At 34.2% G+C, this 19,868-nt stretch overlaps 1 pseudogene; it reads left to right on the forward strand.

Moving 5' to 3' along the window:
- The first annotated feature begins 1,233 nt into the window (after positions 1–1,233).
- On the forward strand, positions 1,234–19,061 carry LOC127239723 (myosin-17-like; annotated as a pseudogene).
- The last annotated feature ends 807 nt before the right edge of the window (positions 19,062–19,868 follow it).

Consider the following 19,868-nt stretch of genomic DNA (forward strand, 5'->3'; position numbering starts at 1 on the left):
AATCAACCCTATTGCCAGGCCCATTCTTCTTTTTACCTTGGGCTTTTAACCTAATTCTAAATTTCGTACGTAACACATACCATTATAAATAAGTTAAAAACGAATAAAATAAAATTTATATTATCATTAGCTTAAATAAATTATCAATATTATCTGCGTGTTGTTGTTTTTCTTCTCTAACTATGTTATTCATAATATTGTTATTTGTTTCAATTTTTCATCATTTGTTTTGTTCGTCTTTCATTTTATTATTAATTTTACAAATTCATAAAATTAATTATGATTTATTTTTAAAATGAAATATTTCTTATTATTAATTTTTTTAAATACACCAATTAATAATATTTAGAATTGAGAAATTTTATATATTTATTTTAAAATATTTATTATTTAAATTCTACAATAAAACTATTTTTAGCTATTTTTAAATATTAATTACGAAAATATTTATAAAATTAATATTCTTTTAATATTTTTAAAAAGCACGTGAGCTAGCTCTCTTAGCTCGTCACCCGCCGGTGAGTTGGGTTGAGTTGATAAAATTTTGATCCACCCGCCGCGGGTTGGCCCGCAAACAACCCGCTTATTTGTGAATTATAGTGGGTTGTAGGTCAATCCGCCCTACTAACCAATTTTCACATGTCTAATCAAATCTATTGAAAATACACTCCTAACAAAAAAAAGGTATATTTTTTTTGGATGTGGATTTTAAAAAAAAAAACCTTGATTTGAGATTTATATTTAAATAATATTTAATTTGATATTTTATAAAAAAAATATAATTATCCCGTCTTGATAGGCATATTTTTCATTTTTATCTATCATAATAATGAAAAATTTGAATAGATGTATGATGTGATATAAATAATGATGTTTTAAATGTAAAATTAGTTTTTTTTAAGTATAATATGAAAAATTAAAAAATAAATATTTAATTTGATAGGCTTTTAGAAAAAATTTTGTGAGACAGTAGAAATCCCACAAAATTTCTCAAACAAACACACCCTTGATATTTGATGGAATACAAAATTTAAAAATATTAAAAATTTAAATAATAAAATATTATAAAAGAACTAAAAACACATTTTAGTAGAAACTTTAAGGACTAGAATGCAAATACAAGAATAGAGAATAATTTGGCGCAGAAAGTGGTCTCCACTGTCGGGCTAGGTGTAAAGTGCACTCACTGTAGTGGTCATGTTTGGGTCTCCACGTATATATATTTATGTAGTTGCCAGCGCAGAAATGGCTGTTTGTCTTCTTTCTTCGAATTCACATAGATTTAAGGAATCGACCGCAGTAGCACCAGAGAATTCCGCTGTGTTTTCCTAATATATTGGAACAGGGTCTATGCTTGGATATGTTTTGATTTGGATTCCTTGGAGAAGTGGAAGTGGTTGCTGAGTTGGAGGAGTTCTGCGTATATTAATTGATTTTTCTGCTGTTTTGGCTACGGAGAGCCTTTCCCCGGAATTGGCGTTGATCTGAGTTGGCGAGTCGATGTTTGGTTTCGTTTTGTGTTGAATACCTGAAGAACCGGAGATCGTGTCCTGTCGTGTTCAGTAATGGTAAGTTGATGATCGAACTGATTCATCCGTTGTTTTTTTTGTTTGTTTGTTGATCTAGCTTTGATTTTGGGTTGACTGGGGTTTCAGTGAGTTTGATTCAATTTAGTTGCGTGCCTTCTTATGTTGTTGTTTCATGTCGATCATTTCTCTCGACTAAGTTTTTGCTTGATTGGATTAGCTACAGTATATAGTTACCTGGAAGTGTAATTATGACAATTGACAAAAAGAATTAATAGGAAAAAAATCGCGGAACTGTTTGAATTCGTCAGAATTGTTTTATAGGTTGATTTGATTGGCAGAGAGTCGAAATTTGTTTGATTTATTAACGTCCTGACACAGGAATGTTAGTTCAGTAATTAGTTGGAGGCGAATGGAGATGACAAAAGGCGGCTGTAGTTAAGTTCTACAACTTGGATTGCATTTGGTTCTTTTTTTCTCTTTTTTTTTTTTTTAAAAATTTTAATTTTACTTCTAGTTTTCGCTGTTCCTTTAGCAGTATCTACTGGCTCCATGCTTATTTTTTAGTTCTTGCATTTGTATTGCAATTGATATAGCTTGTTATGTATTAGAGATTTGGTAATATTTGAACATGCGTTCTTATCTTCAGTTGGGATATCTTGGATCACTTACTATTAAAATGTACTTAAACCTTCTTGTGGTCGTAAAGTCTACTTTCGGCAACCTCATTTTATTTGCATAAGGAAGTTGTAATTTGTTGCTCGTTGAATAATGTGTTTCCATTTTGTCTCAACTATTCTCCAGGCATCACCAGTTAACATCATGGTGGGTTCTCATGTTTGGGTTGAGGATCCATCCTCAGCATGGATTGATGGGCAAGTAAGCCAGATTGATGGCCAAAATGTTCATGTTCAAACTGAAAATGGGAAAAAGGTGAATACTATCTATTATACAGCTGCTTATATTATTTTTTGCCCGGTGTTTACCACTAATCAGGTGTTACTACACAATGATTTATTACTCACATAATGCTGGAAGAATATATGATAAATTATTGTTTCTGAATATTCACGGTGTGTTTACCTGTGTTTTGGTTTGTCTATGGACTCAATAAGCACTCTATAGAGAAAAACGCTAAGGTCCTCTCTTCTATCAATATTCACTTGTTTTTCAATCCAATCTTCATGCTCGGTAGGTATGTAATATTTGAACTGTTGAAGATCTAAAACCTTTTCCCCTTCTTCAGCTATCACGACCCGTGATTGTTTGAGGGGGTATCTATGTCTTGGGGTGCATGGTTCTTGAGCAAAAACACAGTCTCTTGGTTCGCAATTCAACCAATTCTTGGAGTGAGGCGGGTGAATTGAGTTTGCGTTGTTGATGGGCAGTTGTCTTTAATCAAGCTATGGAAGGGTGATCAAAAGGTTTGAAAGAATTGTTGATAGATCCGTTGTGGCTGCCCCGTGTTGTTGAAACCCTAATATGTTGCTTGATAGGGGAATAAAGCTTGGGTGTGGTGTTGGACTACTAAAATTCTGGTATGGGTGTCTGCCAATATTTGAAGATTGTACTCAATGTCTCTAGATAACTCTATGGATGTCTCTAAGTCCTCGGGTGGAGGAAGGCGCAAACAAACATCGAATCGGATACTTTAACCTTTTTATGAAGTAGAGTCATGTAGTCATCCACCAAACTTTCTTTTTCAATGTCTGCAATCATTTAAAAGGACTGACTTTGAATCGCGTATCAAATCTCGCCACCAAAGCTGCGAAAATTCATTCTATGTTAGTCCCAACTTTCGAGAGCTCAATCAGGTTAACTAGTACAACAAAGCCTTTTCCATGGCCACCACCACCGCAAACACCTTAATCTCCGAACTAGTATTATGGATTTCAAATTGTTGGTTGGCATTGGCTAACCAACCTACCTATTGGGTCTCAACCGTCAAAGGACGGAAGTCCACCTAAGACATGACAAAATAAACTAGTAAAGCAAACTAATGAAAGTCTAAGCCCGCGAACGACAGGCTTAAACCCGTGCCCATCATCAATGTACAAGCAATGGCTGATACTTCTTTTCCTCTTTAATCTTAACCTCATGCTCTCCTCAATTCTATCCTCTTTGTTAAACTTTATCAAATTCATTAGTTTTGTATGGCAATGCGATATTTTTCAAATGTTCAAAGTTGGTTGTGGATTTCAAATACATTCCTTTTATATTTAATACACTCTTTGTATTGTATCAATTCAATTACTTACTGCACTGCAAATGGAATTTAATTATAAAGTATTTCAAATCCGAAGTAATTTAAATCAATTCATTTTAAATTCACCCTCAAATTCAAGTATGTCCAACCAAATGGAGACTAGCAAATAGTCCTTCCTTTTGTCTGAATCCTGCTGTAAATTTTCAGTACATTCCTGTGCATGGTCCATGTTCTGGTATAATTTCAATTTGCAAGCATTTGTTTCCATAACCTGCACTTTCCTGTATATAATTAGTATGGTTTTCTTATCTATTACGGTAACTAATTTTATTAAACAGTGTTTCTTATTCATCCCAATTTCCTGCCAGAATTTGCAGTCTACTGCTTGTCTGTGAGTGTGTCATTGTTCAATGATGGTTTACCTATTCACTAATTGAACTTCTTACTTGGAAATTTTCCTGAATTTCCCCCTAGCTAGTCGTACATTCACATTTCCTCTCGGTTGCAGGTTGTAGCGAGTATCAAAAAAGTGTTTCCTAATGATACTGAAGCCCCACCTGGAGGTGTTGATGATATGACTAAGCTTTCATATTTGCATGAACCTGGAGTGCTGAAGAACCTGGCTAATAGATATGAGCTTAATGAAATTTATGTGAGCCTTCAGATGCCCTGTAGTGATTATTATATACAACTCTCATGTCCTGCTAAATCTGTTAGAAAGCGTTAGTCAATCAATTTTCTTCTTTCTCTTACACAAAATAAAATATCTGCATTTTGATCTATCTCAGACATATACTGGAATATTCTGATTGCTGTAAACCCTTTTCAAAGATTACCTCATCTATATGATACACATATGATGGAGCAATATAAAGGAGCCACGCTTGGGGAGTTAAGTCCGCATGTCTTTGCGATAGCCGATGTTGCTTACAGGTAATTTTGATGGAACATTTTTATTTTTATCATGTTATATAGTCTGAAATCCTTGGCTTTGATATGGTGAAGTGACATATCCTTGTTTACTTGTTGCATCTGAAATTAGAGAAATGATTAATGAGGGGCGGAGCAACTCTATTTTGGTTAGTGGAGAAAGTGGTGCTGGTAAAACTGAAACGACTAAAATGCTGATGAGATATCTTGCATACTTGGGTGGTCGGACTGGAGTAGAAGGTCGAACTGTCGAACAACAAGTTTTGGAAGTAAGAATGAAGTTTACTTGAATAGCATATGCTTGAACCTCTTTTTGGTTTTGACACAATACTATCTCAATTGGTTTTCTTTTTGCTCAGTCAAATCCAGTACTTGAAGCATTTGGCAATGCCAAAACTGTAAGAAATAACAACTCCAGGTATGTAACCCCACTACTTGGTTGGAAAGTACCATTTATTGTTAATTGACAATCAATATTTTAAAGATATATTTTCTTTCAAATATTATCTAAGAGTGAATTTGTTTGTGTTTCATGCATACAGTCGTTTTGGTAAATTTGTAGAAATCCAATTTGACAAAAGTGGGAGGATATCTGGTGCAGCTGTCAGAACTTATCTGCTTGAGAGATCCCGCATTTGTCAGATTTCGTATCCTGAAAGGAACTACCACTGCTTCTATCTTCTCTGTGCAGCACCACTTGAGGTATGGTTTGGAATTTCCCTTGCGGTCTGTCTCCTAATTACTTTCGAAGATTTGTATTGATTTATCTCTGGAGCTGCTTTCACATGTTAGATCATTTGTAAATATGAAATTTGTAGGAAAGAGAGAAGTACAAGCTAGGAACTCCAGAATCATTTAATTATTTAAACCAGTCTAAGTGCTATAAGCTTGATGGAGTAGACGATGCTAAGGAATATCTTGCTACCAGAAGGGCTATGGATATAGTTGGAATCAGCGAGGAAGAGCAGGTGAACCTCTCTCTAAAACTCTGTACAAATTTGTTCATCGGACTGTTAGAACTTCCATTTCCATACTCAAAATGATAATAATAAATGGACTTCTTCAGGAGGCAATATTTAGGGTGGTTGCTGCCATTCTTCATCTTGGTAATGTTGAATTTTCAAAGGGCAAGGAGATTGATTCATCTGTGATTAAGGATGAGAAGTCAAGGTTTCATCTTAATACGACAGCGGAATTACTCAAGTAGGAGTGACAATTTCTTCTCTCCCATTTAAAATAAGCCTATATATGGATTAATGGTTAATAGATTGCAATTGTAATTCATTAGGTGTGATCCCAATAGCTTAGAAGATGCACTGATTAAGCGTGTGATGGTGACACCGGAAGAAGTTATCAAAAGGACACTTGATCCAGAGGCTGCCATGGGTAGCAGGGATGCCTTGGCAAAGACTATATATTCCATGCTGTTTAACTGGTATAGGAAAAATGCCACTTCAGGAATCTAACTTAGATAAACAGTCATGAGTGCTTTTTCAGTTCACAGTGAACTTTGTTTTGTAATGTTTCCAGGATTGTGGAAAAAATAAATCTATCCATTGGGCAAGATCCAAACTCAAAAGCAATAATAGGAGTTCTTGATATATATGGCTTTGAAAGTTTCAAGCACAACAGGCAAGCCCATACCTGCATGTCTCCTACGCAGTAAACGTAAAGATATTAGAGGTGTTGTGACTTTCTTCTAATGTGTAACAGTTTTGAGCAGTTCTGCATCAATTATACCAATGAGAAACTGCAGCAGCATTTCAATCAGGTCTTTGTTGTGCTTGAAGTTTTCATGATCAAGTAAATATTCAATTTAGATTTACTTCTTGAATCTGTTACTCTAATTGTTTCAGCATGTCTTCAAGATGGAACAAGAAGACTACAAGAAAGAACAGATAAATTGGAGCTACATAGAGTTTGTTGATAACCAAGATGTTCTTGATCTTATTGAGAAGGTTTGACACTCATATATTTTTGACTGTGTCTCTTTCTTCTATCACCTTTTTATTTACTGATCCGGATATATAAACTTGGCCAGGTTTGGCATGGATGCTGGTGTTGTAATATTCCTTAGATTAATTTCTATTTCATATTACTCACAGTGCTTTGGAAACTGTTATAGATACTTAATTGCTTTTTCTTCCTTTTCCCTATTTCATTTTCCCCAGAAACCAGGAGGTATTATAGCACTACTGGATGAGGCTTGGTATGCTTTACTAATTTCTTACTTTTATTCTACAACTTACAGTTACATCTTTTGTTCCGGTATTTTTTTTAATTCTATCTCTGTGGTGGAGGTGCTTGTGCTTCAATTTCATACTGTTCTTGCTCTATTCAATGTGATAAAAGAATCTATCAGATAAAATATATATCTGTTACATGCTCTTTTCAAATTATTCTCTCCAAACAAGTATTCATCATTGTTGTTTGTGTTTGTGACAGCATGTTTCCAAAATCTACTCATGAAACATTCTCTCAAAAGTTGTACCAGACCTTTGCAAAACACAAGCGCTTTATCAAGCCAAAGCTCTCCCGCACCACTTTTACAGTATCTCACTATGCAGGGGAGGTGATGATCTGTTTTCCATCTTAATATATGCTTTTAGTTGGAAAAACTTGAAGAAGCTAAGAAAGCTCTAGATGCCTGTAACCTGTAGAAAGGGTGTGATAGTCACCTCCTGTTATTGCAGGTGACATATATGGCAGATCTATTCTTGGATAAGAACAAGGATTATGTGGTGGCAGAACATCGGGACCTATTAACAGCTTCAAAGTGCTCATTTGTGTCCGGTTTGTTTCCTGCTCTCCCAGTTGAATCATCCAAGTCCTCCAAATTTTCTTCAATAGGGTCACGCTTTAAGGTTCTACCTTTACTCTTACAGTTCTTGTCCATGTGGTCAATGCTGAATACACTTGTACTGTACTGAACTTTATTAGGGTTGCCGTTATTAAAAGTTCTATGTGGAGTTTAATTTCTCTTTACTCTTTATCATCTTGCACTTCTGAGTTGACAACTAACGAGCTAAAATTACTAGCCTGTGGGTATACTTGCAATTGGGTGACTACTCTGTTCCGTGTATATTGCTGCCTGCTTTGTCTCTCTGTATTCCTTTGTTTAATTTGGTGGGTACTCAGCTCACTGTCTCTAAGTACAGAGCCTAATTTGCTATTCGGGTATTAATGTTTCTAACAAATTCATCTTATTTTAAATAATTTTTAATCTGTGTTCGGAGCATTTATACTGATGCATGGCTAACGAGTGCTTACTTCTATGCTTACAGCTACAACTACAATCTTTAATGGAGACCTTAAGTTCAACAGAACCACACTACATCAGATGCGTGAAACCAAACAATGATCTAAAACCTTGCATTTTTGAGAATCTTAATGTAATTCAGCAGCTGCGATGTGGTGTAAGTATTTCCCAAAAGATAATTCTTATTAAAATGTTGTTATTATTTTTCTAGTTGAGATTCGCTTTAAATTTTCGTCCTTGTAGAAAATATGCTGTAAAATATTTGTTTGTCATTTAGGGTGTTCTTGAAGCTATAAGAATCAGCTGTGCTGGATACCCTACCAGACGAACATTTGATGAATTTCTTCTTCGCTTTGGTGTTCTTGCTCCTGAAGTTTTATATGGGATGTAGGTCACATGAGCAATATAATTACTTTCTTTATGATTTTTCTATGCCAGTGCACCTTCTCTTTCTCTCTTTTTCACTGTTCTTGATTCTGTTTGTCAATTAATTCAAAATACTTTGTCCTGCAGCTCTGATGACAAGGCTGCATGTAAGCTGATTTTGGACAAAATGCAAGTATTGGGCTATCAGGTAAGTTACATTAATTGGTTGGTTTTTTCAATAATAGGAGGGCTATATTGATACTTGCTCTGTTGGCTGTTCTGAGGCAAATTAATGCTGGGTTAACAAATGTTGTTGTACATGTTGCAGTCTCAGATTTAAATTTGCAGTGGTCGATACTCCTTCATGCCTGTTTGGTTGATTACTCTAATGCTGGAGATGCACGATATTATCTTGATGTCTGCTCTATTTTCAGTTAGGTAAAACGAAGGTCTTCTTACGAGCTGGTCAGATGGCTGAACTAGATGCTAGGAGAGCAGAGGTTCTAGGAAATGCAGCCAGAACCATTCAAAGGCAAATTCGCACTTATATTTCTCAGAAAGAATTTGTTTTACTGCGCCGAGCTGCTATCCAATTGCAATCGTGTTGGCGAGGTACAATATTAGTTGTGGTTTTTTAGACATGAATTTCAGTTGTAAGGAAATTCAACTCTGAGCGAGAAAGATTAAGTGCAATGCATTGGTTCTATCTTTTATTATATTTGCATGCATATATAACATGATACACATAGCAGTTTTGTTGACTGGAATTTGAGAAGCTTCTGTTTGTAATTACGTGCCCAACCTTTCCATGAAATTTCTACCATGTTATTAGAACTGTGCGCTCAAAGTTGACTCTTCTTCTTATTTGGCAGTTATTTCAGCATGCAAACTTTATGAGCAGTTACGCCAAAGTGATGCTGCTGTAAAGATCCAGAAGAACTTCAGATGCTACACTTCCTGGAAATCTTACTCGACATTGAAGAATTCTGCTATCTTAGTGCAGACTGGAATGAGAGGAATGGTAGATCGCTCTGAATTCAGGTTCAAGAAACAAACAAAGGCTGCCATTGAAATTCAGGTACAGTTTGTGTTCATGCTTGCAAATTTTTATCAGAAGATAGCTAGAAGTTGATAGATGCTGGTTATTATATCATGCTGTTGTTGCTCATCTGCAGGCTTTATATCGTTGCCACACAGAATACACTTACTATAAAAGTCTAAGAAAGGCAACAATTGTTACTCAATGTGGTTGGAGACAACGAGTTGCCCGGAAAGAGCTTCGAAAGCTCAAAATGGTTCTGATCTACCTGATATTTCTCATCCCCAATTAGGACAGCTCTTGCACTTCACATTAATGCTTCTTTTGCTTTTTACAGGCTGCAAGGGACACAGGAGCCCTGAAAGAAGCCAAAGACAAGCTGGAAAAGAAAGTGGAGGAACTTACATGGCGGCTGCAGTTAGAGAAGCGACTAAGGGTATTTGTCTGAAGAAATTGGTTGATCCATCACTGGCACCATACTCTTTTGTTATCATGTTTTTTCATCTTCTTGTGAATGCAGAATGAACTAGAGGAAGCAAAAATACAAGAAACTACTAAGTCACAGGAGATGCTTCAATCAATGCAAAGACAAGTTGAAGAGGCACAGGCTATGGTGGTGAGAGAAAGAGAAGCAGCACAGAAAGCAATAGAAAAAGCTACTCCCATAGTTAAGGAGACCCCTTTCGTGGTTCAAGATACAGCAAAGGTTAATGCTTTAACATCCGAAGTAGCAAGCCTGAAGGTAAGAACTTCTCTCAGCAAGAAAATTGAATGAATCTGGAATACCAAATACTTTATTTGAATTTGAAACTGATGGGATGTTAAGCTGAAGCATAGGATTTTGTTTGTGTTGGCCAGCTTATTATTTGTGTGTGTGTGTTTTTATTTTAAATCCCTACAATTGGTAGTAGAGCGGTGTTGAATGGGAGCTGTCATGATGAGTAAAGAAATCTTTGGTTGGAAAATTCAATAGATTTGACTATGAGTTTTGGAGATTGTAGATTGAGGATTACTTGTATGGAAAAGCTTTGTAAGAATCTCCGGGCAATAAATCTAAAGATATAAGATAAGGGGAATGGAATATTTTGGACAGGAAAGCCATGGCTACAGTCAGTCAAAAGCGAAACTGACAAAGAAAATGCAGGAAATCTTAGAAGAAAAGTACGAGACCCATTTTGTGTTAAATAAGGTTCATCTTGTGCAGAGACTCTTCAACCTATAGATGTTGGAGACTAACGTTTTAGCTGAACACCTCAATGCCGTGACCCTTATCACACTATAGTTGAATCTTGTTAATACTACATTCAATGATAAGGTGAAAGCTCTAATTTTGTTGTTTTGGGAAGACATTTTTACAATAGTTAGTGCTTTATCGGTAAAAAAGAAATTAAAGTTTGACACAGGTAGATATTTTGTTTTGAGTGAGTTAATTCAGAGGTGATAAAAGGTGTTGGTGTATGTCTTAAGTATAGATAAATTGGGGCATATTCAAATAAAGAAATTGAAGCAAACCTAAAACAAGATTCAAGTTATAGTGTATGCTGGAATGGTAAAATTTAAGCCCTTATCATAATCTATTCAAAACACCTCTGTTTAGGCACAGGTTTTTGGAGTTTTGAAGTTTTGAAAAACAATTGAGAATAGTAAAAAATTAGTATTTGATCATGCGATATTTTTGTGAGAATGGATATTGTTGGGATGCCCCTGGAAATAAAAATTATTGTTGATGTATAGTGTCAAAAGCTCCAAAACTTCTTGTGTAAATAGAAAGGGGCAACAATTCATTCCATGCAACTTAAGCAGTCCCTTGGAGTTGTGGATGGTTGATTCTAAGCCTTATTTCACTCATGTAGTAACTCGTAGATTATGGAATATTACTCCTCTGGGGATCTTGGCATTATCGATCTCATGGATGATCAGCTGCTAAGAATTTGGACAAAGAAGACGCCTATGTCAAAACATACGTTAAACATATCCCAAGCTTGAAGAGTAATAGGATCTTTATAGGGCTATCTGAAAACAAAGGTTGTGCTGCAACTTTCAGGTGCAAAACATGGAAGATTTCTAAAGTAGTCATGGTATTGGCTCAAGGTAAGAAGGAAGATATCCTACACATGACTACAAATACTTAGGGTGCGTCTAGATTTGTTTTGAAAGTGTTTTGAAACTGAATTGGTTTGGAAATAGTAAAAAAGTTGTATAGAAAGTAGATATTTGATGTGAAATAGATAAGTGTTGCATATGGCGTTTTTTAGAGAAAAATTTTGATGAACATGGAATTTATTTTCATTTTTGGAAAACATAAGTAAACGGAACCTTATAACAGTATTGTTTTTGTATATGCAAACTATAATGTAGACTTGTGGTTAATCAATGTAGCCACATGAGTGAAACATGTACAAGGTTGGTGCTTTAGAAAGTCAAATTGTTGGATTTGAAATTAGTAAACCTGGGCCATTGTGAAAACTATGTTTTGGGAAATAGAAAAATGTAAGTTCCTCAATTGGAGGTTGGGAAGGAAGCAAAAATTGGAGTTGGTGTAGGACTTATGGGGATTGGCCATTTTGCGCGTACGACGTACAATTCATAATGCCGAGGTAGTTGTTTAGAGACCAATTCAGTCAAAACCATTTATTCTAGAAGCTCTGGTTGATGGGAGATCTATGAGTCTACGATGTACAACTAAGAGTGAGTAGCATGTTGGCTAAGGTCATAACCTTAGAGAAGTTGGAGCATTGAATAGCCTCAATTGGCCTTGGGCGATAAGAAGGAAAGGTCTAGCTTTTCCTTTGCCTTTGAAAGATGCATGTGAAAAATTCAATTAGTTTTCAAGTGGAAGATTAACAGGTTGTGAAGCTTGAAGCCTAGAGTTTTGTTTGTGTGGACAGGATATGGGTCTAAGACAATCCTATTACATATTCCTTTTACAATATGTAAGAGACGAAGCAAGAGAGGAGGATATTTTGGAATAACATTTTTTTAATTATCAGTAGAGCAACATATACACACACACACGACTAAGATATACTAGATCATGAATGACATGAAAGAAATTACTTTTAGCCCTTGGAGCTTGGTTAATCTATTGTATCATAATAAAAATATTTAGTACAACAAAGTAAACTAGAGATTTATTACATAAATTTTAAGTAGTACAAGAAATTAAACAAGCTTTTAGTACTATAATACTCTCAGATTGAACTTATTCTCTCGAGTATGTTTTTATTAGACTTAAAATAGCACAATGGGAGTTCAGTTTTACTGTAATAAGTTATTTGATCTGCTATTTCGAGTGAGCTCATGAGATTACTCTTTAACACCTGTTTCACGATTATGCAGTCTTTGCTTCAGTCTGAAAAAGAGGCTGCAGAAGCAGCTGAAAAAGCTTGTGCGGATGCTGTGGCCAAAAATATGGTTCTGACCAAAAAACTGGAGGAAGCCATGGAAAAAGTAGAGCAGCTACAAGATTCTGCACGAAGGTATATTTATATAGTGTGTGATAGAGTTGTATGTGGGAAAAGGGGTCAGTCGGTTTCTTCATGCAGTCTCATTGTTGATTAATGAATTTGATCAGTGTTGAAGGCATTAATTAAGAAGTGAATCCATTTGAACTTAACTTTTAGGTGGGATAATCATGTAACATAGAGTATCAAGGTCATTTAACAATCAGTGGATAATAGGGACTTGGTTTGTGCTGTTTTTGTGAAGTGAATGGTTGAAATTGCAATATTTTAAACATGTAACGGATGAACTTTCTCTGTTATTTTTCTTTTTTTTTAAGGCAATAGACAAGCGATAAATCTAGTAAAGAATAGCAATTCCTCCACTATCTAATTAGTCAGTGTGGTTGGTTGGTTTGGAGTTGGGTTTGGGTTTGGGATTGGAATAGTTAAATTTTAATTGGATAAGTGTTTGATGTGATATAAGTAGTTGTTTCTTGTAATATTTTGAGTGAGATTAAATTTTGATATAATATAAAAAATAGATACTTATGTGATGTTTTTTAGGGGAAAAAATTGTAAATAGTGGAAGTTGGCGCATACCCCACATCCAAACACACTCTAACTAAGAATGATAAAAAAAAGGGGAAGAGCTAGCAGTGCATTATGAAAAAGTCATAACTTCCTAAAAATATATATATAATTACTCCATGCACTTTATTAATTTAATCATGATTGTTGCTTCTCCTTATATCAGGTTTGAAGAGAAGCTATCAAACCTCGAGTCCGAGAATCAAATACTTCGTCATCAAGCTCTTCCTGTGTCACCTACAGGAAAAGCTATACCATCCCGATCCAGGATAGCTTCTTTCATGGTAATGATGATATATTATTTTATGTTTCTAGGCATCAGCCCCGACATATGGTCTTCTTATCACTTGTTTCTGATTGAGCTATTCTTGACCTTCCTGGTGACATTGCAGAAAACTCCACAGAATGAAGATATGTTAAATAGAGATGTGAAATCTGTAAATGTATGATTATACTGTGGAAATGATTTGGAACATTGAAATTAATCATTTATTTGATTCATGATACTGAATTATTCTTGATTACTTGATGTAGGCTGTTGCGTTTTCGCTGGAGACTCCAAATGAGCCAGAATCAGAAGAAAAACCACAGAAATCTCTAAATGAAAAGCAACAAGTAAGTGGTTGCTCGATTTGTATTCTGCTAAATTTTCACTTCTTGCACCCTACTTTTTATATTCGTGGGGTTATAGCAAGTGTATCGATAGGGGTATTTTTAGTAAATTTACTTGAAAGAAAGAATGCAGTGCTTCTTATGCCTTACAAGATATACATATCAACTTGAATCTGTTGATCTTCGGCAGGAAAACCAGGATCTCCTAATAAAATGTATTGCGCAAGATTTGGGATTTTCTGGCGGCAAACCTGTTGCTGCTTGTGTTATTTACAAAAGTCTTCTTCATTGGAGGTCATTTGAAGTTGAGAGGACTAGTGTGTTTGATAGAATAATTGAAGCTGTAGCATCAGCCATCGAGGTATATTTTTTGCTGTCGATATCCCTCAACCAAATGGATATACAACCATCGAATTATTGATTTCATTACATTCTGTTTGAAGGCTCCTGATAATAACACTGTACTAGCCTACTGGTTGTGCAATACATCCACATTGTTGATGCTACTTCAACACACACTAAAAGCAAGTGGGGCCGCAAGCCTGACGCCGCAACGGAGGAGGTCATCGCCAGCTTCTCTTTTAGGGAGGAAGTCACAAGTATGCAACGATTCCTTATTCTATCTGTCTTCTCCCGGAGATGAATTGTTTCTTATTCTTCTGTTTTTTTTGGCATTACCTTCTGAAGGGGCTGAGGTCATCTCCTCAGAGTCCTGGAATTTCGTTTCTAAGTGGGCGGATGGGTGGTAGGCTTGATGATCTTCGACAAGTTGAAGCCAAATATCCTGCTTTGTTGTTCAAGCAGCAGCTCACTGCTTTCATGGAGAAGATATATGGAGTGATCCGGGACAATCTAAAGAAGGAGATTTCCCCGAAGCTTGGTTTATGTATCCAGGTATTTTTCATCTCCCTTATCCCTGTTACTATCAAATATAGCCAAGACAATAAAATTCAAGAATTTTGATTGTTATTGTCTACATGAACTGGCTTCTCATTTGCAACAATATTTGTTTAAAATTCGTATTGTTTTTGCATAAATTTAATAAGTTTATATTTATGTGTGCTGACCCTACCTATACAAGTTGCTGTATTGTCTCTTGCTTTTTGAAGCATATGTTGAGCGTAGATATTTTATATATTGTTTAAATAATAGGTACTATAAATGTTGGTCAATAATTTTGTTATGTTATTCAATAATAAAACTCTTAATAGATTATCAGCCGTACATTGTTTTACATTATAGAATATGTTGTATACACATGGTTTATATGTTGATTGTAGCACCAGTATGTTATTGCATAAATTAATATACGTTTAAAATACTATCCATTCTTTTGCGCCATAGTTATGCAGTTCGCTAACGGCACAACTATTATCTATTATATTTTGAATTCAATCGTCTTGATGTTTGATTTAGCATATGATTTTGTTTTTTGCAAGCAAATATCCTTTCTCTATATAACTATATGATCTATTATTTATCAGGCCCCAAGAACATCCCGTACTAGTTTAGTAAAAGGTCGATCGCAAGCTAATGCCGTCGCTCAACAAGCTCTGATTGCTCACTGGCAGAGTATTGTGAAAATACTCGACATTTACTTGAAGATAATGCAAGCAAACCATGTATGATCTGAACTATTCTCCGAGTCAGTAATTAGTGCTCATTTCCTTTCTTTTGTTGAAACATGTTATGTTCTTTTGGCGATTTTTTCATCACAGGTACCGCCTTTCCTAGTCCGGAAGATTTTCGCTCAAGCATTTTCATTTATCAATGTGCAATTATTCAACAGGCACGTACCTACAGACACCTTGGTTACCTCTTTTTCCATTTCACAGGAAATTTCATCTGATTTATACATTGCACATTTTATTTTATTTTTTCGAAATTCTCCAGTCTTCTTTTACGCCGAGAATGTTGCTCATTCAGCAATGGGGAGTTTGTGAAATCAGGGTTGGCTGAATTAGAGCAATGGTGTAGCTATGCAACTGACGACGTAAGAAAGCTTTCTTTTGATAGAAATGAATTAGTAGCTACCCCAAATTTATCTTTGTATATCTCTATGCAGTATGTAGGCTCAGCTTGGGATGAACTGAAGCATATAAGACAGGCAGTCGAATTTCTGGTGGGAATCATGTCCTCTTTCGTTGCTCATCTAGTTGGTTTTTTTAAGGGTTGGCAAAAAAATCCAACCGAACTGTCGAACCGTTGAACTGAATTGAACCGAAAATTCGATTCGAATACAAATATTGCATATTTGATATTTGTTTGGTTCGGTTTCGGTTTTTTATATTTTTTCCGGTTCAGTTGACCGAACCGAATATATTTATATTATTATATTTTAAAATTTATATTAAGAATTATATTTTGTTCGGTTTCGATCCGCATATTTGAAATATTTGCAAATATTTTTTATTTAATTAGAATTATAATTACTTTTTGATATATTTTTTCTTAATTTTGGTATGGTTCTGAGTTATTTGTAAATACTCCAAATATTTTTGGTTAATCGAAAATTCTGTTAACCGAAATTTTCTGTTCGGTTCACGATTTCGGGTATTTGTTCAATTCAGATATCAAATACCTACGTATTGCATATAACTGAATGTGCCCACCCCTCGTTTTTCCCATCTGATTTCTTGCATGGATCGGTGACACAAATAATCCTCCTTGGTTCGTATTTCAGGTGGTACATCAAAAGCCCAAGAAGTCTTTGAATGAGATTACAAATAACCTCTGTTCGGTGAGCAAACCTTTTTCAATTCCTCGCCATATTTTAAAATGAGACGTTTTTCTTCTTTTTTGAAGCATGTCTCCTTTGGGTGTGTTTTTCTATGTTAGGTATGGGTCGGTTATATAAAGATATTACCTCCATCCGGCTCTAAGTGTCACATTTATATTTTGTGTGTTGATATTTGAATATTAATTATTATATCAAAACGCAGTATATATTAAGAGAAAATGACAAAACTACTTCTATTAGTGTCTTATTATATTACTAAAAAGGATATTTATACAAAAAAATTTATATAAATATAAAAATATTTTTAATGTTAAATACAATGACACAAAAATAAATGTAACTTTTAAAAGCGGACGGAGGAAATATTATTTTATGTTAAATTATAGATTTTTGTGAATAGATAGAATGTATGTATCATAGATATAGTGTAATTGTATGTATATATATATATATATTTTTAGTAATATTCATCGGAAATCGAATAAAAAATTGTTAGATGAACAAACTTCCTTTTTTACAGGTCCTGAGCATACAGCAACTATACCGAATTAGCACCATGTACTGGGACGACAAATACGGCACTCATAGTGTATCTCCTCAGGTAATCTAAATCTAGTAGCTAGTCTCATCTTGTTCGTAATTCTGGACACGGGCTTTTGTAATTCTAAATGTCACCGTTAACTTACATTACTCATAATAGGTCATTTCAAGTATGCGAAATATGATGACCGAGGACTCCAACAATTCAGTCGGCAGTTCCTTTCTGTTGGACGATGATTCGAGGTGAGTAACATCTTAATGACAACATGATTACCTTTAGCACCATTTGATATCTTACAGAAAAAAAGAAAAAAGAAAAAAAGGTTCAATAGATCGCGATCTCTACATCTTAAGAAAGCTCAATTTAATGTTTGTGGAATATTAGTTTTATGATATATCATTTTTGTTTGTGTGCGCAAAATTGGTGTCAACAAGCTGTGCAAAATTCATCATTTTGTCACAATTTCAACGGACTTTGCTATTATGGCCGTTATTGGAGCATATGTAGCATAATGGCCATGCTTTTTAGAAATTTAATATGAAGTAACATGGTCTTTTTTTTAGTTGTATGGACTTTTTTTTATGCCACATATGCTTTCATAACATCTTGTTAAAATTGTAACAAAATAATGAATTTTGTACCAATTCGTTCAAAATTGACCAATTTTGCGCCAAAAAAATAAATAAATAAATAAATACTTCCTCCGTCCATCAAAATTACGTTAGTTTTAATCTCTTCGTTTGTCCACAAAATTTATGCGTAAACTTTAGTAAAAAAAAAGATATATTCATAATTTTATTACTCTTACTTACAAATAATAATAATTTTTTCACCATTTTATTTTTATCAATTTCTTAATAATCCACTTCATTTTTATATTAAAATATTTTATTTTATTTTATTTTTTCGTGCCCAACAAAGTAGTATAATTATCCCGGATGGAGGTAGTACATCATACGACTAATTTTGCGCATACAAACCAACTCATTGTAGTACTAAAATTGTATGGGTTTAAACCCCCGACGCTTCAGGTCACCTGTCAAGCATGGTTTGTCTAGTGTAACTTGCCTGTCGAGCCTAGTTTGGAGGGTATCAGATTTGGCTGGGGGTTTACCCAGTGCGCACTTTTGGGTAGCGATTGCGGATTCTCATGTCATAATAAAAAATAAAAAATAAAAAAACTGCATTTCCCCCTAGTCTCTCTTTCCATATATTAACTTTCTATGCTCCGAAACACATTGTGTTGTTTTTCATCTGCAGGATCCCTTTCTCTTTGGATGACATTTCGAAATCCACGGAACAAATCGATGTAGCTGACATCGAACCTCCTCCTCTCCTCCGGCAAACTTCCGGATTTATATTTTTGAACCAACGAGTAGCTTCGTGATGGGGTTGTAGTTTTCTTACAAAAAATCTTGTCCTTCGCCGACATCATTTTCGGCTACTACGAAGAAACAGACAGGTACCTATCTATACCCACACACTTTTACATCATTTTTCATAGTCTTATGTTTGTGTTCCAATACGGTAATCATAATTGGTTTGATTTGTCTTGTTTTTGAATTATTTGAAATATAATTGTAGAGGCGATTATATGAAAATGTTGAATTATATATATAATAGTCTTGTAGGTATACTGAAAACGATTTTTTTAATGATGACTTGTTGTCGTGTCACTTTTGGGTAATAAAAATCCCCACTTTTTGGTGTTTCTAGTGATGCAGAAAATGGATAGAAAAATAATCACTTATATTCAGTTTAATAGTTTATGTATAAGAATCATATTATTATTTCATAATTTGGGCTGCTGCATAATGTTTACTTTCTTTTTCTTTTTGTTTGTATTCCTACGATGTTTGGTTTGTGGTTTTTTATGTTTTTTGTTTGTATATATTTATTTATAAGCTAAAAAAAATTGCATTGGTAAATAAAAGAAATTATTTTAGAGACGTTTGATTTTGATTTGATTAATTCTATTTTAATACTTATGACATTTTTTAAAAAAATCTTAGCACTCTAAATAAGCTCAAGTTATTAGAATTTTTTTTAGTGCGAATTATCAATTGTATTCATAAACATACTAATTTCTGTGTCTACTATAAGTGTATTAACTTTACCATAACTAGTAAAAATATCCATTTTTTTAATTTTTATTTTATCTTTATTTTACACGACCAAAGTTATAAAAATTTTAATTTTACTCGAACAAATTTTCAAATATAAATAAGAGAAACACTTTATATACAATATGTACATGCAATATACATTTTTTATACTTTTTACATACAAATATACTTTGTATGTTGAAGTATTACAAAAATCAAACAATTCAACATAAAATATGTAAGTACACATTTTGCCATTTTTTATTATCCAAATGCAAAATAATCATTTTTTTTAATAGATATAAACTCTAATACATATTTATAAATACTCATATTCACACTTATTTATACCAATGCTTATAAAAAAACACATTAAAAAAAAAGAAAAAGAAAAAGAAAAAAGACATCTATATGTTCTTCCGCCGTTATTTTTCAATTATAATTAGTCAAAAAATAATAATAATAAAAAATACAAAATATTTTATCCAAAAGTCAAAAAACTTCGAAAACTCA

This window comes from Andrographis paniculata, unplaced genomic scaffold, assembly GCF_009805555.1.
Source record: "Andrographis paniculata isolate CXL003 unplaced genomic scaffold, ASM980555v1 Contig78END, whole genome shotgun sequence".
NCBI classification, from domain to species: domain Eukaryota; kingdom Viridiplantae; phylum Streptophyta; class Magnoliopsida; order Lamiales; family Acanthaceae; genus Andrographis; species Andrographis paniculata.